The sequence below is a fragment of the Heterodontus francisci genome, chromosome 33, assembly GCF_036365525.1.
Source record: "Heterodontus francisci isolate sHetFra1 chromosome 33, sHetFra1.hap1, whole genome shotgun sequence".
Classification (NCBI taxonomy): Eukaryota; Metazoa; Chordata; class Chondrichthyes; order Heterodontiformes; family Heterodontidae; genus Heterodontus; species Heterodontus francisci.
Window position 1 is genome coordinate 24,929,208 of NC_090403.1, and position 23,339 is coordinate 24,952,546.

General features: G+C 45.1%; 1 long non-coding RNA gene across 1 annotated transcript in view; it reads left to right on the forward strand.

Moving 5' to 3' along the window:
- The window catches only part of LOC137347895 (uncharacterized), a 37,073-nt gene extending 25,034 nt beyond the window's left edge, over window positions 1-12,039 (forward strand). Inside the window, exon 3 of the long non-coding RNA XR_010969041.1 lies at window positions 11,687-12,039. This is a non-coding gene — a long non-coding RNA (uncharacterized lncRNA). The remainder of the gene's footprint in view (window positions 1-11,686) is intronic.
- The last annotated feature ends 11,300 nt before the right edge of the window (window positions 12,040-23,339 follow it).

Here is a 23,339-nt window from a genome sequence, read left to right on the forward strand (position 1 = left end):
TTGTATCACCACACAGTGGACAAAATTACAATTCTAAAAATGGCCCAGTATCTGACAGACTGCTTATCATTTTTAAAACAAATTTCTAAAAGTTATATCTCCACCCTTTCAGTTTTCCAAATAAACTACACTAAACCATTTTCGCTTGACAGATTTTACATCATTTTCAAACCATAGCAATTGGACAAACTAAAACATTCTATTTTTATACTTCAATCAGCACTACAACATTGATATGATGTGTTGATGCTGAACGCACCACGTCTGTTAACTGGTTTTTGAAAAACTTGCCATCTTCTATATTTTAACACCATTGCAAATTGAGCAGAAGGCAATTTCGAGGTGTTTGGTGGTTTGACCCCAGTGCAGTGCTGTTAGGTTCTGCAAACCAAATCTGTCCCTTCACCTAAGTTTTAAATTCACTCCAAAATTTCTAAGAAAGTGAATCCCCAGTGGAAACCTTGGAAACCCAATCAGCCAGCATACGTGCTCTGTCCATCAGGCGATGCACTGAAGAGTAATTTACAACTCACCAAGAACAGGTATTGAGGACAATTACACTCTGGCCACTTTGACCACCCGAAGTAGTTCAGTTCCTGGGTAACTACATTTGTATGATCACAGATCAGATAAGTGACTGCTTCTCTGCTTAGGCTCCTGAGGCACCACCCCTGAGTGAGATCCTGGTAGCTGTGCTTGTGATGGTGCATGCATTGGGGTACCCCTCGGCCTCTTCATGGATAATTTTGTGAACCTCTGCTCCTGGCATAGCGCTTTACTGCCGGGAGAACTTATTGGAAAATTGAGCATGGAGGTCAGTGCCCCTGACCACCAAACATTCTCTCCCATCCCACAGGATTTCCCATCAATTGAGTTTCAATGCCAACTGTGACTCCGTGGTAGCATTCTTGCCTCTGAGTCAGAAGGTTGTGGGTTCAAGTCTTACTCCAGGAGCTGAGCACAAAAGTCAAGGTTGACACTCCATTGCAGTACTCAGGGAGCACTGCATTGTCAGAGGTGCTGTCTTTCAGAAGAGATGTTAAGCAAGGCCCTGTCTGCCCACTCATGCACCGTTTCCAAGAAGAGCAGGGGAGTTATTCCTTGTGTCCTGGTCAACATTTATCCCTCAAACAACATCACTAAAATAGATTGTCTGATCATTGCTGTTTCTGGGAGCTTGCTGTGTGAAAATTGGCAGACATATTTTCTACATTACAACAGTGACTACACTTTAAAACACTTAATTGGCTATAAAGTGCTTTGAGAAGTCCGATAGTCGTGAAAAGTGCCGTATAAATGTAAGTTCTTTTTTTTCAAATAAAAATCTTGTACATGTTGACTTTTGTAGCTGAATTCCCATCATATGTTCTGCTGGACAAAGCGCAGTGGCAGGAGGTGAATTTGTATAATTCGCCCTTCTATCTGTCACCCTCCACCTGGCACATATGGCAACTCCTGCAGTACTCCACCACATCTTTGTGGAGTTTTGGTCAGTCAAACTGCTGTCTTATGTGGGCTTTGATCTTTTGTATACCAGTATGTACAGCTACTGTAGTCTTGTGGGCCCTTCTTAATATTTCTCCCCAGTACCTCTGTGGCACCACTACCTGGTGTACCACTGTCCACTCCTTGCCCTCATGTCTGTGAGGAGATCTCCATTTCCTCATCAGTACCTCATTCTTTAAATAGTAGCAGTCAGGGACTCCCTCTGCTTCACTTTCAGACTGGGCAGCCTTTGCTAACTCTTGCAATACTGGGTCGGCTCGCTGAGACTCCGCAAGGGAAAATCCATTTAATTAATTCCCTGGGTCTCCTACCTTCCCAAAGAAAGTCTCGGACGGGCAGACCTCGTGGTCATTTGCCTGCAGTGTCAATGCAGTCTCCTCTGGGGGAGCTGGTTTGATCATGACCTGACCCACTACACATTCAGGGTAAGTGCAGGAGACTATCTCCTGCCTCTGCCCTGTCTCTCTGACTTCCTGCGATCTTTCCTTCACCACTGGGGGGGGGGTGGGCTCCCACCTTCACCCCTGCCAGATCATTACCTAGGATAAGGTCAACCCTGTCCACAGGCAAACTAGGGACAATCCCTACGGTCAACGGTCCCGAAGGCCCCGGGGAGGCGGTGGCGCAGTGGTATTATCACTGGACTAGTAACCCAGAGACCCAGGGTATTGCTCTGGAGACATGGGTTTGAATCCCACCACAGCAAAAGGTGGAATTTGAATTTAATTAATAAATCTGGAATTAAAAGCTAGTCTAATGATGGCCATGAAACCATTATCAATTGTTGTAAAAACCCATCTGGTTCACTAATGTCCTTTCGGGAAGGAAATCTGCTGTCTTTACCTGGTCTGGCCGACATGTGACTCCAGACCCACAGCAATGTGGTTAACTCTTACATGCCCTCTGAAATGGCCTAGCAAGCCACTCAGTTGTACCTAACCGCTACAATGTCAACCTCACATGGACTGCAGCGGTTCAAGAAGGCAGCTCACCACCAACTTCTCAAGGACAATTAGGGATGGGCAATAAATGCTGGCCTAGCCAGTGACACCTACATCCCATGAATGAATAAAAAAAAAGAAACTAGGTTGTACTCCAAGTGCACTCAGTTTACAGGTACAGGCATACACTGCCCTCCAATACCATTCACCACCATTCTGGTGTTCACTGCACTCTCTAGTGGAAAGGTCTGGCTTTTGTCCAGTAAAAGCGACCTAGTCGCCCCTGTATCCCTGAGAATTACTATGGGCTTGCTTGTCCCACTCGAGGGGTATGGGGTTACTTTCCCTTCAAACACAAAACCCTGATAACCTTCAGGAATCCTATTAAATTTTCCTGCACTGGCCGTAGTAAGCTTCCTGGGTTGCACTCTTACTACAGTTAAAACCACAGCTTGTTCTGTGTTTTTCATCAGGGTCCTGTCTGCACTGAGCAGGTGTGCCCTGATTAACCCTACAGTTTCCCCTTTAGTTTCCAGCAGTCAGCTTTCAAATGCCCTGCATTATTACAATGGAAGCACACGGGTCTCCAGGTCTCACTCTTGAACACAGCACCTTCCTTTTTGGCTGGAGGAGGCCTCCATGTTTCCTGCTTTCCTTTCTCTGCCTGGGATTCTATCACCTTCCCACGCTTTATCCTTTTCGGATTTGCGAGGGTGATCAGGAAAGGTTCTCCCCTGGGAAACTGACTTATAAATTAAAGAAAATTCATTGGCCAGAATGGCTGCTTGCCAGGCTTCCTGAACCCGCTGCTCCTCTACATGGGATTTTATTGAGAATGGGAGATAGTTTTTAAATTCCTCTAACAGGATTACTTCTCTGAGAGTCTCATAGCTGAGCCGAATTTTTAAAGCCCTCAGCCACTGGTCAAAAGCCAGCTGCTTACTTCTTTCAAACTCCAGATAGTTTGATTGGCTTGCTTTTTGAGGGTTTTAACCTTTTAGCGATATGCTTCGGGTACTAATTCATATGCCCCAAGGATAGCATTTTTGGTCAGTTCATAATTTGATGAACTCTCACCTGGCAACAAGGAATAAACCTTATGGGTTTTTCCAGTTAGCTTGCTTTGCATTAAAAGGGACCAGGTCTCAGCTGGCTATTTTAGCTGGCTTGCCAGTTTCTCAAAGTACATGAAAAATTCTTCCACATCTTCCTCATTGAATTTTGGAATTAATTGACTGCCTTTTAGCAATCTTGTACCCAGCCCTGAATTCTGATCCTCCATATTGGCCATGCTTTCACTAGGGTTACTCTGTCACCCCCGAGTTAACCCAAGCCGCATAACTCTCTTTCTTCGCATTGCTTCCAGAATATTCTTTCTCTCTCTCTCCTCTCTCTCTCGTTCCTTCTCCTGTCTTTTTTTTTCTTCACGTTCCTTTTGGAAGGCTTTCTCCCTCTCCTGCCTTTCTCTTTTTTTCCCTTTCCTCAAATTCAAGTTTTCTTTGTTCCAATTGTATCTTTGATAACAATACCCTGTCGGATTCTGTTTCTAACACTGCTTCTGCATCTTCAGATTCATGGGAAAAATGGGTGGCCACTCGCCTTAGGAGTTCAGACTTCCTAGCCTTGCCACATACAGTGATCCCACATTGCTCAGCCATTTTCCTCAATTCTTCCATAGACAATGCTTTTAACTTATCCCAGGTTACTTCACCCTGGCTTGGGAAGCTTCAGTTGCAGACATGTTAGAATTCAAGCACACACAACCATGAGAAAACCTGTATTGAAATTTTGCTCTTTTTTGATTGGGAACAATTTGGCTTCCACTTCCAATTTCACTCGTTTGTCTGTGGGTAAAATTCCAGACGCTAGCAGTCAAATTTCTGTTATGACCACGTGCGAAAGATGTCTGGGGGTCTGTTACTATCTTCACCTGGTCTTATTGTAACAGGGTTTAATTTTAAACACACTGTTTTGAGCTCCGACTTTGTGAGTTCTATTTCACAACTTTCCAATTATAAGGCAAATAAATGAGCACAACAGGCTTTCTATGGTTTAAAGAAGAAAGATTAGATTAGATTAGAGATACAGCACTGAAACAGGCCCTTCGGCCCACCGAGTCTGTGCCGACCATCAACCACCCATTTATACTAATCCTATATTCCTACCAAACATCCCCACCTGTTCCTATATTTTCCTACCACCTACCTATACTAGTGACAATTTATAATGGCCAATTTACCTATCAACCTGCAAGTCTTTTGGCTTGTGGGAGGAAACCGGAGCACCCGGAGAAAACCCACGCAGACACAGGGAGAACTTGCAAACTCCACACAGGCAGTGCCCAGAATCGAACTCGGGTCCCTGGAGCTGTGAGGCTGCAGTGCTAACCACTGCGCCACTGTGCCGCCCAAGATGAAACTTATTAAACCATAAACTCAAACTCTAATATGGTTAACGTCTACAGATATATGACGTGCCTACGTTAGCATGCGCACGGGATACACACATGCAAATAGGACAGAAAAGTGCAGAAGAAAAGATAAGTAAAATAGTTTGAGACAATATCTTGATACTGTTTCTCGAGTTCGCTCTAGTCCTTGATTGAAGATATGGTCTTGCGTTTCATTGGGGCCCAGTATTTTTCATAAACCTTGTTCACATAGGAGATTTTTCTCTTTCTGAGTTTACGTGTCTTCACAAGATTCAGTTCCATGGGAAAGAGATGGAAGCAGGTAGACAGGAGAGGAGATATTCTCAGTCCATGAGCACACGGCTTTCTCTGAGTTCAAATCCAGTTTTCTCCCATTTTAAAACTCTCAGTTCAAACCTCTGCAACAGCCAGTTAGTCATGTGACTGAAACGGGTCTGACCACTTCTGTGTATTGGGGAAACAACTTCATTTCAACATTTCAACATTGTCTGGTACTATACAAATATCCTTCATGTGGCAAAATAATGTGTACCACAGTCTTGGCAGGTGGGGGTGGTGGAGGGGGGGGGGGGGCGGTGTTGCCTGACAGTATCCATTTGCAGCAAGACCTGGACAACATTCAGACTTGGGCTGATAAGTGGCAAGTAACATTCGCGCCACAGAAGAGCCAAGGAATGACAATCTCCAACAAGAGAGAATCTAACCATCTCCCCTTGGCATTCAATAGCATGACCATCACCGGATCACCCACTATCAAGATCCTTGAGGGTTACCATTGACCAGAAACTGAACTGGATCAGCCACATAAATACCGTGGCTATGAGGGCAGGTCAGAGGCTGGGAATTCTGCGGTGATTAACCCACCTCCTGACTCTCCAAAGCTTGTCCACCATCTACAAGGCACAAGTCAGGAGTAGAATGGAATACTGTCCACTTGCCTGGATGAATGCGGCGCCAACAACACTCAAGAAGCTTGACACCATCCAGAACAAAGCAGCCAGCCTGATTGGCACCCCATCCACCACATTAAACATTCACTCCCTCCACCACCAAGACACAGTGGCAGCAGTGTGTTCCATCTACAAGATGCACTGCAGCAACTCACCATACCTCCTTCACGGCACCTTCCAAACCCGCAACCTCTTCCACCTAGGAGGACAAGGGCAGCAGATGGATGGGAACACCACCATCTGTAAATTCCCCTCCAACCCACACACCATCATGACTTGGAAATATTTTGCCATTCCTTTGCTGTTGCTGGGTCAAAATCCTGGAACTCCTTCCCTAACAGTACTGTGTGAGTACCCACACCAGATGGATGGCAGCAGTTCAAGAAGGCAGCTCACCACCACCTTCTCAAGTGCAATTAGGGATGGACAACAATGCTGCCCTTTGCAGCAATGGCCACAACCCATGAAACAAATAAAAAAAAATGAGTACTGAAAGGCCATTACTGTCAGACTGTGGCTGTAGCAGGTGGTAAGAGAACATCAGGGAAAAACCTACTTGATCTCACCCTCACCAATCTACCTGTAGCAGATGCATCTGTCCAAGACAGTATTGGTAGGAATCATCACCACAAAGTCCTTGTGGAGATGAGGTCCCATCTTTACATTGAGGACACCCTCCATCGTGTTGTGTGGCATTACCATTGTGCTCAATGAAATAGATTCAGAACAGATCTAGCAGCTCAAAACTGAGCAACCATGAGGGGCTGTGGGCCAACAGTAGCAGCAAAATTGTATTCGATCACAGTCTGTAGCCTCATGGTGTGGCACATCCCTCACACCCACAAGCCAGGAGATCAACCGTTGTTCAACCTAGCCCTTTTTTGGGACTATCCTGGATCAGGCAACTCCCCAGATGATCAATGTCACTTAAGATTACGAAAGATAGCTCTCACAGACACTTGAATGGGTCTGAAGAACTCTCCCCAAAGGAAAGGAACCAGCTGAGAATACTACCATCCTCGGATAGACTTTGTAACAGGTTTTAACCAGATTATAACAACCCACATATTATAAGGATCCGGGCATCTCTCCTCAATAATATACCTCCCCACTGAAGAGTGTACGGAGACAGGTTCTCAAGTTTGTGATACAGAAGACTAAGTGAGACAATATATTTTCTAAATTATATAAAAGTTTATTAAAGACTGAACATGCAATTCACGTGACGGGAGGTTAGTCGCAACATTAATTAGTTCTAGGTAAAGGAAGCATAATCTCTAACATTCTTTGATTTCTCAGAAAGGCTAGACCAGCAGCAAGCAGGAAGCCTCTCATGGTGGTCAGTTTCCTTAATCACCAAACTGTGTTTCAAGATTATAATTCAGTTTCTTGGATTTGGTTAGTTTTGTCAAAATTTCAGTTAACTATGGTTTAAGGCTGTCCGCATAAGACCATCTTACCAACTATTACTCTGTGGCAGCTTACATGATTGGTTGCAAACTGTGTTATCAATATTTTACTGTGTGATGAGGTTTATGACTTTATAGGAGTGAATCCTTCTTATCAGAACTGCTACTATGCTGTAAGACAGGGTTGTCCAATATACGGTCCGCAGGCCAGAATCCGGCCCGCCAAAGGTTTCCATCTGGCCTGTGGATGTATTTCAGAGATGAGACATTTCCTGTTGGCAGGTTCTGACTTTTTTTAAAAGCCCACCGGACAACTTCAAATCTGTCCGAAGTTCAGAAACCGCTGTTCCCAACGTCAGCACCTGTCAGCTGTGAAGCTGACAGCATGATTTTTTTTTGAAAAACTGACCAATGACAAAGCTGCTGAGTGCTCCTGCTCCCTGCAACTGTCAGAGAGAGGGGGTGGGGGACAGAGAGAGGGGCAGAGAGAGAGGGGGGAACAGAGAGAGAGAGAGAGAGGGGGCAGTAAGAGAGGAAAGACAGAGAGAGAGAGGAAAGACAGAGAGAGAGAGGGAGACAGAGAGGGGGGGGAGAGAGAGAGAAGGGGCAGAGAGATGGGGGACAGAGAGAGGGGAGATAGAGAGTGACGGGGGCCGGATAGAGAGAAGAGTACATAGAGAGGGGGATAAACAGAGAAAGGGGGCAGAGAGGGGGGGCACAGAGAGTGAGGGCGACACAGGGGGTAAACAACACAGAGAGGCGGAACACAGGGAGAGAGAGAGAGAGTGATCAAGATCACTCCTGACATATGGACATTTATCTGGAATACTCCACATCACTACAACAAATGTGCGGGCAAACATTGACTACTTGTGCAAGCAAAAAAATGCCAGGTACCTCACTAAATCAGTGTCCAACATAGCGATGGGAAAGTAAGTCAAAAAATTAATCTTCTCATTTAAAGCTTCTTCACAAAAATGCACATTTGTTTTTGTTTTGATTAATGGTAAAATAAATTTTTAATGCCTTTATCTTTCTGAATTTGTCTCACTGCCTCCCTATGTAAGACAAAAATTGTAATGTGGTCCCCCAAGTGAAAAGGTTGGACAACCATGCTCTGAGATGAGGCAAGCCCTTTACCACATAGACGTGTCAGAAGCATGCCTATGAACTACTTTTAACCTTTTAGGACAATGAGCCCTGCTTTTAAATTTTTAATCACTAATTCATAGGAAAATAACTTTTTAACCTTATAACCCCTTATTTTGGCTGGATTCCTTCACACCAACTCCTTAAACAGTCACTCCCTCCACCATAGGTACAATGTGGCTGAAGTGTGTACAAGATGCATTGCAGCAACTCACCAAGGCTCCTTCAACAGTACCTTCCAATCCCGTGAACTCTACCACCTAGAAGAGCAAGGGCAGCAGGCACACGAGAACAGCAGCACCTCCAAGTTCGTCTCCAAATCACACATCAACCTGACTTGGACATTATCACTGTTCTTTCTTCATTGCTGGGTCAAAATCCTGCAACTCCCTATCTAACAGCACTGTGGGTGTACGTTCATCACATAGACTGCAGTGGTTCAAGAAGGCGGCCCACTAGTCAAGGGCAACTAGTGATGGGAAATAAATGCTAGTCTTGCCAGAGACACCTAAGTCCCAAGAATGAATAAATAACTTTTGTATTTATAAACTCATGTGGTGGTAAAGAATAAGATAATGACCAGAATTTGACACTCCTGTGCTTAACAACCTGTGAGTTTTACCCCAATTAAACAATAAAAAGGAACTTGCATTTATATAGCATCTTTCACAATCTCAGGACATCCCAAAGCACTTCACAGACAATAAGGTCCTTTTTTTGAAGTGCAATCCATGTTGTAATGTTGGAAACGTGGCAGCCAATTTGCATACAGCAAAGCTCCACAAACAGAAATGAGATAATAACCGGCTAATTCATTTTAATGACGTTGGTTGAGGGATAAATGTTGGCCAGGATACCGGTTGAGATCTTTGCTTTTCTTCTTCAAAATATTGCCATTTGATCTTTTACGTCCACCTGAGAGAGCAGGTGGGACCTCATTTTAATGTCTAATCCAAAAGATGGCATCTCTGTCAATGCAGCATTCCCTCGGTACTGCATTGGATTGTCTGCCTAGATTATGGGCTCAAGTCCCTGGATTGGGAATTCAACCCACAACCTACTGACTGATTGGCGAGAGTACTACTAATGGTGTCCTTTTAGAGGTCTGCACCATCATTACTGCCTTATGGTTTCCTGCGAGCTCATTACACTGGCTCAAGTACAAGTAGAAACATAGAAATGTGTGAACTTAAAAGCTCAGAAGTTTGTCAGGAGGTAATCTTAATTCCCTTTTAACAGGAATGTTCTGAGTTCTATTGAAGTTACTCATGGAATCTCCATTAAGGAGGAATTTTGAAGAATACATTGAAAACAGGCGAATGATGGGCTATTGCTTGCAGTGGAACTTCCTCTACCTTCAGCCACATTTTGCCCATCTATCAAACTATCCAACATTTTTCTCCATAACTGAGCAGTATCACTCAGAGAGGCAGAAAAATGCTTTGGCTCCTTTGGTACAATAAGAGGGCTGTTCTGAATCTTGGACTGAGGGACACCTTTGTGATCGATATGTGCCGTACTTGTATACTGGCAGTTGAACACCTTAGGTCTCCCTAATGGGGATAAGCATACTGTAGAAAACACACTCCAGGGTCTCCTCTTACATTGAGTATTCGAGAGAGGCTGAAATGAACACAGCTATTACATTGCCACACCAACTTGAGTGTTTATCAGCCAGAAATGAGGGGCAACAAAATTCACGATAAAAGATTGTCACCTTCCTACAGGCTAAAATCTGCAACAGTTTCAGAGCTTTATAGTAAACGTGTATGAAACTAGAAAGCTTACTGTGTACGAAATTAGCATTTACATTCATGTGACATTATCTTATGTGATATTTTAGCAAAGGTTTCGACAAGTTTAAGATAAACAGGTAGATGATGTCATTAAAGCAGAGCAAAAATAGTGCCATACTCATATTATTTGGCATCTATTGTCCTTAAGCTTGATTTATGCAGAGAAAACTGATGGCAAGTCTGAATTTGCCCTCTAACTTCCCCATAGGAGAGATAACCTGGCAAAAGTTTTGATATCATTTCTTTGATCGTTTGTTCTCCTTTTTTGCTGTGTGTTTATAACCACAGATGTCATTTGGGGTGATTTAGGATTTCTCCTCAAAAAAGGAGTGATGTCAACGGAGAGATTGCGCTGATTGTTCTGATGAAAGGTCACAAACCTGAAACATTAACTCTGCTTCTCTCTCCACAGATGCTGCCTGACTTGTTGACTATTTCCAGCACTTTCTGTTTTTATTTTATATGGGAGATTGCGATGTCCACTCAAAGTCGATATCAGGAGGCCCGAAACATTTTTGGTGGTTCCACCTTATTTGAGTGCTCCCTTGTTGATTGCAGCCACTAAACAGACACCCGACTGCAGCTCACTGCTTGTGGGAGGTTCTAATATTGGCTGGTTCCTACGCTCAGCCATCTGGGAAGTTGCGTTGGGCGGCAAGGAATTAATCCTGGTTGGGGGATGTGGGGGAACGCAGGGGAGGTTGAGCACGAGCCACCGGTGAACTGCAGCACTTTGTGGAGTCAGGAGGAGGGACACTGAAACAGGATGAGGGGTGAGCAGGGTAGGGGAGAAAGCAGGGTGTGCACTACTATCTGTCTAGATGTGGTTTTTGGAACGCAGGAATGATTACAGACAGGAAAAGATCATTTTGCCCTCTTATCTCTCTCTAGACTTCAGTAACGTATCCAGCCCATTATCTGATTGTATTTGGAACTCCCAAAATATCTTTGCCCCTAATACGTAAACTGGTGGATTATTGCAAGTGTTTAGCACTTTTTGCATAAAGCGAATGGAGGAGAATTTCCACAGGATTCTCTTGATCTCGTCCCATAACTTTGGCAGAAGACAGGTGAAAGCCCTGGAGAAATGATGCAAACTGTAATTCTTTAGCCCTTTACAGCATTTATCTGGGGGCTCCTAGTTCTTGGTGTTGTGTTACACTGATCTCTTGCTATGGAACCCTTATGGAAATTCAGGGCAAAGTTTTCTAATGGCCCAGGTTTTGCCGTCAGCAGCAAAGTGGTGGCATTCACCACTGACCATGAAGAAAATTGCCCACAAAGATCTCGTGATCTCCATGGCATGGACTTCGCCAATGTATTGCTTTACATCCAAGTGATGTACTTTTAAAATGCAGGAAGCAAGGCAGTCAATTTGTGCACAGCAAGCTCCCGCAAACATCAATGTGATAATGTATCAGATGATCTGCTTTAATGATGTGGACTGTGGAATAAATATTGGCCCCAGGACACTGGGGATAACTCCTCTGCTTTTCTTCAATAGCGTGTCATGGAATCTTTTACACCGACTTGAGGGAGCAGACAGGACCTCAGTTTAACACTGCATCTGAAAGACAGCACCTCTGACAGTGCAGCAATCCCTCAGAAATGCACTGGAGTGTCAGCCTGAATTCCATGCTCAAGTCTATGGAGTAGGACAATGAACTGACAACCTTCTGACTCAGAGGCAAGAGTGCTACCCACTGAGCCAAGGCTGATACTTTAATAGACAATTGTCAGACTGACTGCATATACCAGTGAACAGATTGTGCTATTATGCCAGACTGACGCAACTGCATTTCATTTTTGACCTTAGAGCAATGTACTGATAAAAGCTTAATTTAAAAATATTTGTGAATAAACAGATGAGCAACACTGTTAAAAAGCAACAATGGAGTTTTATCCTGATTATATTCCGTCTCTGACCCAAAATAAATCCTTGTTAAAGGGGAGTGAAATGTATATAGCATTTCCACCTTGCCTTACACCAAGTAGCATTGTATCAGATGCAGTGTAGCCAAGACATTACTGTACCACTTTCTTAATTTTTTATAAAATTAAAGATAAGACATTTTAATAAGGTAAAAGAAAAATACTGTAGATGCTATAAATCTGACATAAAAATGGAAAAAGCTGGAAATACTCAGCAGGTCTGGCAGCATCCGTGGAGAGAGAAACAGAGTTAACATTTCCAGTCTGTGACCTTTCATCAGGACTTTGTGCCCAAGCTTTTGGTCATTTGGCCTTATGTCTTCTTATGCGGTTTGGTATAAAATTTTGTAAAGCATCTTGGGATGTTTTATTACAGTAAAGGTACTATATAAATGCAATTTGTTGTTAATACTTGACTGTCAGTCAAACAGCCTTTTCCCCAATATTCAATGTTATAAACGCAGTCTGTTTGTCTGTTTTTATAAGTAATTGTCATGCTAGGCCCCCACCTGCCAAGAATGAGGCACATTAATTTTGTCATGAACATTGATTTTAAACTGTAACTGGAGTGAAGAAAGGACTTGTTCAACAGATCAGCCGTGGCTGGAAAAGATATTTGCATATTAACCGATAGTGATTGGAAGGACAAAGGACCATTCCCTGACACATTCAACCCACAATGGACCTTGATCACTAGGTATTGTGTGTAAGAGGAGCATTCCAGAGAGTCCTAAGGTGATACAATCCAAGATGTGGTCAGACCAGTTAGTCACATGACTAACCCGCTTGGCAATCTGGATTTTTCTGAATTGTACAAACAATCTGAACTCAGAGTGTCTGTTTGCTCCTCGACTGAGAAGATCTCTCCAGTCTGCTCCCATCTGTTTCTCTCAAGCCTCTGAATCCACTGAAGATACATGAACCCCAAGAGAGAAAAATCTCCTACAGTGAACAACGTTTAAGAAGAATACTGGGCCCCAACGAAAAGCAAGATCTACCTCCAATCAAGGACTCTACAGTGAACTTGAAGAACTATAACAAAAACTTTTCAGATATTGCCTCAAATTTTTCCACTTTATTTTTCTTCTGCTCTTTTCTGTCTCTATTTGCATGTGTGTATCTCATATGCATATACGCATATCTCACCAAAGCCTTTGACCTCGTCAGCAGAAGTGGCCTCTTCAGACTACTAGAAAAGATCAGATGTCCACCAAAGCTACTAAGTTTCATCACCTCATTCCATGACAATATGAAAGGCACAATTCAGCATAGCGCCGCCTGATCAGACCCCTTTCCTATCCTGAGTGGAGTGAAACAGGGCTGTGTTCTCGCACCTGCACTGTTTGGGATCTTCTTCTCACTGCTGCTCTCACATGCGTTCAAGTCTTCAGAAGAAGGAATTTTCCTCCACACAAGATCAGGTGGCAGATTGTTCAACCTTGCCCGTCTAAGAGCGAAGACCAAAGTACGGAAGGTCCTTATCAGGGATCTCCTCTTTGCGGCTGCCTGCAACGCATTTGGTCTAATCATCAGCCTCAAGAAAACAAACATCATGGGATAGGACGTCAGAAATGCTCCATCCATCAATATCAGCGACCATGCTCTGGAAGTGGTTCAAGAGTTCACCTACCTAGGCTCAACTATCACCAGTAACCTGTCTCTCGATGCAGAAATCAATAAGCGCATGGGAAAGGCTTCCACTGCTATGTCCAGACTGGCCAAGAGAGTGTGGGAAAATGGCACACTGACATGGAACACAAAAGTCCAAGTGTATCAAGCCTGTGTCCTCAGTACCTTGCTCTACGGCAGCGAGACCTGGACAACGTATGTCAGCCAACAGCGACGTCTCAATTCATTCCATCTTCGCTGCCTCCAGAGAATCCTTGGCATCAGGTGGTAGGATCGTACCTCCAACACAGAAGTTCTCGAGGCAGCCAACATCCCCAGCTTATACACACTACTGAGTCAGTGGCGCTTGAGATGGCTTGGCCATGTGAACCGCAAGGAAGATGGCAGGATCCCCAAGGACACATTGTACAGCGAGCTCGTCACTGGTATCAGACCCACCGGCCGTCCATGTCTCTGCTTTAAAGATGTCTGCAAACGCGACATGAAGTCTTGTGACATTGTTCACAAGTTGTGTGAGTCAGTTGCCAGCGATCGCCAGAGCTGGCGGGCACCCATAAAGGCGGGGCTAAAGTGTGGCGTGTCGAAGAGACTTAGCAGTTGGCAGGAAAAAAGACAGAAGCGCAAGGGGAGAGCCAACTGTGTAACAGCCTCGACAACCAATTTTATCTGCAGCACCTGTGGAAGAGTCTGTCACTCTAGTATTGGCCTTTATAGCCACACCAGGCGCTGCTTCACAAACCACTGACCACCTCCTGGCGCTTACCCATTGTCTCTCAAGACAAGGAGGCCAAAGAAGAAGCAGTATCGCATATGCATGCTAGCATGGATGCGTCGTGTATCCGTAGCCATCAACCAAATTAGAGTTTAAGTTCAACTTTAATAAATTTCAACTTTTCTTCTTTAAACCGAACAAAGTCTGTTTGTGCTGGTCTCTTTGCCTTATAATTGGAAAGCGGTGAACAAGGGTTCACCAAGAGGGAGCTAAAAACACGGTTTGTATAAGATTAAACCCTGTTACAGTGAGATCAGGTGAAGGCTGAAAGGGAATCCCTAGACCTCTTTCTCACCTGGTTGTAACAGTAATAAATAAAAGAATTCAAAGAACATAAAAAGAAAAACACACTTCTTTGTTTAACGCCCCTATGAGCTTTGCCCCAGGTTGTTTGCATCAGTGTTCTAGAGATTATTAATCTTTAATTCCTGCGGACTCCAGGACAATCCTGGAGGGATGACAACTCTGGGCTAAAGTCCAGTTGTGAGCTTGGCAAGGATGGGTCTGCGCAGAGGCTTCAAGCTGGGATCAAAGGTCAAGGTAAGGTTGGGCCTGGCTTTACATTTGGCAGGAACAAAACAAGCAGTGATGTACCACACTTAAAAAGACGTAAGATTACACTGTGTATATTTTTGACCTTCTGCGATAGACATTGTGCTCTGTCCTAAGCCATATTTGAAAATATTTCTGTATTTTTTAACATGAATCTATTTAACCAGCCTGATGTATTTCATGTGTAAGTTTTTGAGCTGCAAAATTAAGGGTTTTTCCAGTAACTCGGTGACTGAGGATAAAGCAATACACAGTACTGGCAGAAGAATCATATTAGCTCCGGTGGTAGGGAAATCCATTGTGTTCATATTACTGCCTGTAGAAATGTTCCATCAGGTCAGAAAATCATATAGAAACTCAAACATGGAAATGGGCTGTTTGTTGGTGTTCATGCTCCCTCCACATAAGTACGGAAGGTCCTCATCAGGGAACTCCTCTTTGCTGACGATGCTGCATTAACATCCCACACAGAAGAGTGTCTGCAGAGACTCATCAACAGGATTGCGGCTGCCTGCAACAAATTTGGCCTAACCATCAGCCTCAAGAAAACAAACATCATGGGATAAGATGTCAGAAATGCTCCATCCATCAATATTAGCGACCATGCTCTGGAAGTGGTTCAAGAGTTCACCTACCTCGGCTCAACTGTCACCAGTAACCTGTCTCTGGATGCAGAAATCAACAAGCGCATGTGAAAGGCGTCAGCTGCTATGTCCAGACAGGCCAAGAGAGTGTGGGAAAATGGCGCACTGACACGGAACACAAAAGTCCGAGTGTTTCAAGCCTGTGCCCTCAGTACCTTGCTCTACGGCAGCGAGGCCTGGACAATGTATTTTAGCCAAGAGCGACGTCTTAATTCATTCCATCTTCTCTGCCTCCGGAGAATCCTTGGCATCAGGCGGCAGGACTGTATCTCCAACGCAGAAGTCCTCGAGGTGGCCAACATCCCCAGCATATACACCCTACTGAGCCAGCGGCGCCTGAGATGGCTTGGCCATGTGAGCTGCATGGAAGATGGCAGGATCCCCAAGGACACATTGTACAGCAAGTTTGTCACTGGTATCAAACCCACCGGCCGTGTATGTCTCCGCTTTAAAGACGTCTGCAAACGCAACATGAAGTCCTGTGACATTGATCACAAGTCGTGGTAGTCAGGTGGCAGTGATCGCCAGAGCTGGCGGACAGCAATAAAGGCAGGGCTAAAGAGTAGCGAGTCGAAGAGACTTAGCTGTTGGCAGGAAAAAAAACAGAAGCGCAAGGGGAGAGCCAACTGTGTAACAGCCCCGACAACCAATTTTATCTGCAGCACCTGTGGAAGAGTCTGTCACTCTAGAATTTACCTTTATAGCCACTCCAGGCGCTGCTTCACAAACGACTGACCACCCACCTCCAGGCGCTTACCCATTGTCTCTCGAGACAAGGAGGCCAAAGAAGAAGAAGAAGAATGCTCCCACCACATAAGTAGCAGCCGTAATCCCATGTGTCCTCTCTTTTCCCTTATCTCTTAACTCCTACTTACCTTCAACCAGCTATCTTTCCTATTCTTAAAAGATGACACGGTCTTTGCTTTAATTGCTAACTTATTTGAACAAGGTTAATCAGATGATGAGTGGAATAGATTGTGTTGTGTAGACAGATTATTTCAACTTATTAGTTAGGGAGGCACAGGGTTCACAATCTTAAGTTATGTAAAGAACTAGGTTAGATGTCGGAAGGTGTTTTCTTTCCCCATAGAATACCTGCGAGACAGGATGCCAGCTCATGTGGTGGATGCTGATTCACTGATTTCTTTCAAGCAAGGGCTGGATCTGTTCCTGTCTGAGGCAGCGATCACCTCATACAAAACATGACATTAATCAAGGCTAGAGTGACCTCCTGGATCAGTTTTGATTGCCAGATTGGGGACAGTGAGGAATTTCTTAGGTTTTGTTTCCATAATTGGATGGGTTTCTATCTGTTTTTTCACCTTGTCCAGGAGATCACATGACTTTCAGCTGGGATGGAGAGTGTACATATTGTGATGCAGGCACCGCAGTTGTCTGGAGCATTTTTGCCTGCCCATCATCGTTCATATTCAGAAATCTAGTAGAGCATTACACAGCCTCAGAACTACATAAAAAAAAGGTCCTGCTTCTTATCCTAAATATTCTTCTATCTATGTCCCATCACTCTAAACCCCTCAGCCAAAGGGAAACAGTTAGTGTCTATCTACTCTGTGTCATCCTTTCATAATCCCCTGTTTGAACAAGAGCAGCAGCCCAGTGAATTTCCACTGAACACTGTCCATTGCCTCAACACCCTTCCAGTATTGAGGAGCCCAAAACTGCCCCTGGTGCTTCAACTGTGGTCTTACTAAGATTTTATATCGGTTCAACATTATATCTTGATTTTTATATCTTTTACCTCTTGCCATACAACCCAATATTTCATTAACCTTTTTCATGGCCTCATCCACTTAAGACATGTCTTTTAATTTCTTGTGAACCTTAACCTTCAAATCCATCTGCTTTTCCATTTCAACCAGCTGCCTCTTCATCAAAGTATAATGATTGTATTTATATTTTTACCAAAGTGTAATATTTACTGAGACTGAGGGACGAACTTTACCCATTCCCCGACGTTTGGGGTCGTGGTGGGGAGGGTTGGAAAATGCCTTCGGGAGAGGCCCGCCATGGATCTTGACGCGGGGAAGGCCCAACCCCATATCGCCGGGGTGGGGTGATGGGGGGGGAGGGAGCGAGGCCTCATGTCGACCCTCCTACCACTTGGTGGCAGCATCAAAATTTAAGTATTTAAATTTATTAGAACTAATGATTTAAATACTTACCCACTCACACCGTTGGTCCCGGTGCGGTATTCACGCCGGTGGCCAGCACTCCCGCGCCTTCAGATCTCCGTCCGGAGATCCAAGGTGTAACACTGGTGGGGAGCGGGGAGCGGGTAAGTATTTCAGTGCGGGAGGGTGGGAACGGGGTCAAACTTAAATGTTTGGTGGAGTGGATGGTGGGAAAGGTTAAAGATGAAAGTTTGTGAACTTTGGGGGAGGGGAAGGTCAGGTGCACAAGGTGAGTATTTTGGAGGGGAGAGGGCAAGGAATGAAATGTTTAGTTATTGCAGGGTGGGAGAATTTATTTAATCGTTTTTAATAAAATCAAACTCACTATTTCTTTACAAATGCAAATGAAATTTAAAGGCTCGAAGCCTTTTAAAAATGGCATCAGCACCTGCGCAATGGTGCCTGACACTGATGCTGGGGATGCAGCACCCACCCCCTCCACGCCATTGGGGGGCGCGGTCTGCCCTGACCATTTAAATGAACTGCTGCATTTAATATCACGGCAGCTCCATGGAGTAAAGCCCACGTGTGCAGGCCGCCATTTTTTATGGCCGCCACCAATTACAGTGGTAGCAACATAAAATTCAGCCCTGAATCTGCTACTTTTTTGGCCATTCTACCATCTGTTCACTATCCCCTCGCACATTTATTATGTCTCCTATTTAAGTATCATCTCCAAATTTATACACCATTGCCTCTAGTCTTATATCTAAACCATTAATGTACACAGTGAACAGAAGTGGCCATAGAACAGAACCCCGTGAGACAACATTTTCCTCTTCCAAACACTCTGAGAAACTTCCCTCAATCCCAATGTGCTATTTCCTCCCTTTATCAGATTGCTTATCCGACATCCCGTATTGGATGAGCAGAAATTTCCTCCAGGTAAATATTGAGAAGACTGACGCTATTGTTTCCGGTCCCTGCTCCAAACTCTGTTCCCTAGCTCATAACTCCATCCCTCTCCCTGGCAACAGTCTGAGATTAAGCCAGTCTGTTTGCAACCCTGGAGTCATTTTTGACCCTGAGAAGAGCTTCTGACCTCATATTCATGCCATCACTAAGACTGCCTATTTCCACCTATGTAACCTCACCCGACTTCGGCCCTGTCTCAGCTCATCTCCCACTGGAACCCTCATCATGCCTTCGTTACCCTAGACTTGACTATTTCAATGCACCCTTGGCTGGTCTCCCACATTCTACTCTCCGTAAACTTGAGGTCATCCAAAACTCTGCTGCCCGTGTCTTAATTCGTACCAAGTCCCATTTCCCTATCACACCTGTGCTCATTGACTTACATTGGCTCCCGGTCAAACAAAGTCGTTATTTTAAAATTCTCATCCTTGTTTTCAAATCCCTCCATGGCTTCGCCCCTCCTATCTCTGTAATCTCCTCAAGCCCCACAATCCTCTGAGTTATCTGCGCTCCTCTAATTCTGGTCTCTTGTGCATTCCTGATCTTAATCACTCTACCATTGGTGGCCACGCCTTCATTTGTCCAGGCCCCAAGCTCTGGAATTCCCTCCCTACACCTCTCCGTCTCTCCACCTAACTTTCCTCCTTTAGGATACTCCTTAAAACCTACCGCACTGATCTCATATCTCCTTTTGTAGCTCAGTGTCATATTTGGTTTTATAATGCTCCTGTGAAGCACCTTGGGATGGTTTATTACATTAAAGGCGCTATATAAATATAGGTTGATGTTGTTGTTTATATGCAGTTTTTTAATGCAATCTGCTGCCTTTCCCCTAATTCCATATCCCTTAATTTACTCCAATGATCTCTTGTGTGGTACCCTGTCAAAGACTTTCTGGTCGACCATGCACACCACATCCACTGGATTTCCCTCATCTACCATGTATGTCACCTCCTCAAAGAACTCAATCAGTTTTTGCAAGCACAACCTTCCTTTCCCAAAACTGTGTTGGTTTCTAATAATTATTTGCTCTCCCGCTGGATATTTAGTATTTTCATCCTCAATTAAAGTTTCCAAAATGTTCAAACGCTCAGAGAGCCCGTTGATTTGAAACCTCCCTGATGTGTTTACAAAACATCTTGTGCAGCACATCTGAATCTGAAAGAGCAGTTGTACATTGAGTGTGATGGTCTAGTGACTATGGTACTGAACCATGATCTAGTGGTTTGTACATTCAGTTCCTACTACAGACGGTTGTGAAATTGAATTCAGTAAATCTAACAATTTGTCAGCTGACACAGTGGTGCAGTGGTTAGCACCGCAGCCTCACAGTTCCAGCAACCTGGGTTCGGCTCTGGGTACTGCCTGTGCGGAGTTTGCAAGTTCTCCCTGTGACCGTGTGGGTTTTCGCTGGGTGTTCCAGTTTCCTCCCACAGCCAAAGACTTGCAGGTTGATAGGTAAACTGGCCATTGTAAATTGCCCCTAGTGTAGGTAGGTGGTAGGAGAATCGAGGGAAGGTGGGAATGTGGTAGGGAATATGGCATTAATGTAGGATTAGTATAAAATGGGTGGTTGATGGTCGGCACAGACTTGGTGGGCTGAAGGGCCTGTTTCTGTGCTGTATCTCTTTATGACTCGATGACACCAGGGCACAATCTGATATTGTTTACATGGCCCACTCTGCACGTGGCTCTGGTCCCAAACCAGGTGGGTGATGCTTAATGTGTTCTAATGTACCTTCATCACCATTGGGGAATGAGGAATGGGCAACAAATGTGGCTTTGCCAGCATTGCCCACATCCTGAGAACAAATCATAAAATTTAACAAAACTAAATATGAGAGAACTGCTTAATTACCTTATTGTCCTGAGATAGGGCCATCAAAGCAGCTTAAAAGATAGGGGGCAACAAAATTGGGCTTTGTGGAGGCGCTGGTTTCGGCACTATGGGAGACCAGAGGGGATAAAAATAGTGGGGGCTCTGCTTCCGGTGCTGCCCGCATCGATCACCATGTTTGGAAGGGCAATAGCCCGGGTGTGCCATGCATGCAGTGGAAGCATGCAGAGTGGGCAGATCGTGACATCAGTCAGTGATAACGCTGTGTTGGTGCCCAACCTGCCATTTTGGACCTTGTTGGTCCTGTTAAATATGCATAGCTGAACATGCTATTTAAAGGCATCAGCATGCGACTTTTAGATGAGGTGTTTTTGACTTCCTTTTGCTGTTGCAGCGTTAGTGGAAGCACTGTGTACTGTGTGGTTGGAGGAGCTCTGTCTGAGTCAGAAGAGAGTGGTGCTGAAGCTTTGCAAGGTGTCAAGTAGATTTTGAAGATCTCTGAGTAAAAAGCTTGCTCTCAGTCATGGGGGCTGCAGTTGCAGTCCTTCCTGGGCATGACAGGAAAGTGAAGCAGAGGCAGCAGAGATGAGAAGTTGTGTGTAGAGGGAGGAGGAGGGCTCTCAATAGAAGGCCAGACCCATGTAGGGTATTCAGAGTGCACGTCTCCTACCTCCACCTCAGCTAGGATTCGTGTCTGAGGTGGCTATAGTTCACCAAGGAGGTAGTCACTGAACTGTGCCACGTCCCCCCATCAGACCTGCAGTCACAGAGTAGGGTGAGGATGTCATTATCAGTGGCCATGAAGATCACTGTCACCTTCAATTCCAAAGTCTCAGGATCCTTCCAGGCTGGAACCGGTGACACTACCAACATTTCTCAGTTCAACATGCATCACTGGTATCAGAGAGGTCACAGAGGCATGTACATAAGGAGAAGGGACTTCATTGTCTTCTCTCTAAGTAGGGAGAAGCAGGAGGAACAGGCATGTGGCTTTGCCAGGGTATTAGATTCTCAATGGTGCAGGGAGCCATCAACTGCACCAATGTGACTCTGTGGGCGCCACATCTCAATGGGTGCTTGTATTGGAACAGCAAAGTATTCCACTACCTTAACTTGCAGTTGGTGATGCTCAGAGCATCATGTTGGTGACTGCCCGCTTTCCTGGCAGCAGCCTCAATGCTTTTATCCTGTGCCAGTCAACTGTTCCTGCCATCTTCGAGCTACCAAGTTGAAGCAGCGGGTGGTTGCTTGGCAACAAGGGCTACCCACTCTACACATGGCTCATGACTACCTTCTGCTACCCAACCACATGTGGACAGTGCTCATACAACAAGAGACATGCTGTGACCAGGAACATTGGCATTCTCAAACAATGGTTCCGCTACCTGACCACGCGGAGGGCGGTGGGGAGCGCAGGGGGCATGGGGTGGGTGGGGTGGTGGCGGGGTAGCCCTCCAATACTGGTAGGAGTGTGTCTCCAAATTCCTGATGGTCTGCTGCATTCTGCACAACCTTGCCATCATGAAGGTGCAACCATTGCCACCAGGCCATTGATGTGCACCTCAGATGGAAGGAGAGGATGAAGAAAAGGAGGAGGCATCCAGGATATCATCGTTCTAGACAGGCGGTCCATGAATGGCTTATCAGACTCTTGCTCCCCTGAAAAAAATCCCCATACCAGGGTTGCTCCACAATTCCCCACCTTTCCCTCCCTCTGCTCCAGACCATCACAGCATCCTCGGCCAAAATGCTGAAATAAAAGGTACCACAAAAAAAATCCATAACAAATTTATCCAACAACACTTCTAAAAATACATATACATACACATATATTCACAATTGTGCTTCCCTCAGTCCCTGTCTTGGGGTGCCCTTGCCTTGCCTAGCGCTCCTATGCAGTGCTACCCCAGAGACTGCAGCATGGCTGATGGAAGGCTTTCAGTGGGGGAGACTGTAGATGGCCTTGCAGGACCCTCTTGAGCAGCTCTGGATCTTGAGGGCCCGACTTTGGAATGCAACACGTCAGCATGGGTAGCAGCAGTCCGGGCTGGCTGGCTGACAGGCATCAGCAAGGCACAGATGAAGTGGCATGGAGGGGGCATGAATGCTAGAATCCTGAGCAAGGAGAGCAGGTTCATGCTTCACGGTGCCACTGCCACTCTCTCCAGGGCAGCACCTCAGCAATCCTAGTCATTTGCTGGAGCTCAGATTGCCAGACTGCTGTGAGAGTCTACAAGCCCTTTTGAGCACCGGTATCTGCAGCAGTCTGAGCTTGCACGACACCAAGCTGGCTTTGTGTGGCAACAAGCATGGATTTTAAGAAATAAAAACAGAAAGTGCTGGAAATACTCAGCAGGTCTGGCAGCATCTGTGGAGAGAGAAGCAGAGTTAATGTTTCAGGTAAGAGACCTTTCATCAGAACGGATCAGAATGAATTTTATGACTTCAGTCTGATGTTCCACTGCAGCACTCAAATGTTGGGTGCTTTCTGCCTGTGCTGCAATGTCAGATCTACTTCAACAGACATCTGCTCTTCTTCTTGTCCTTCATCATCAAACAACACTGGCCGGCCAGATGGCAGTTCTTGGGTATCTGAAAGCATAAATACAGATGGGGAGGGTGGGATAAGGGAAGGGCGGGGGTGGGTAGAAAGCAAGAGGTGCACGGTCACACCATCTGCAGCT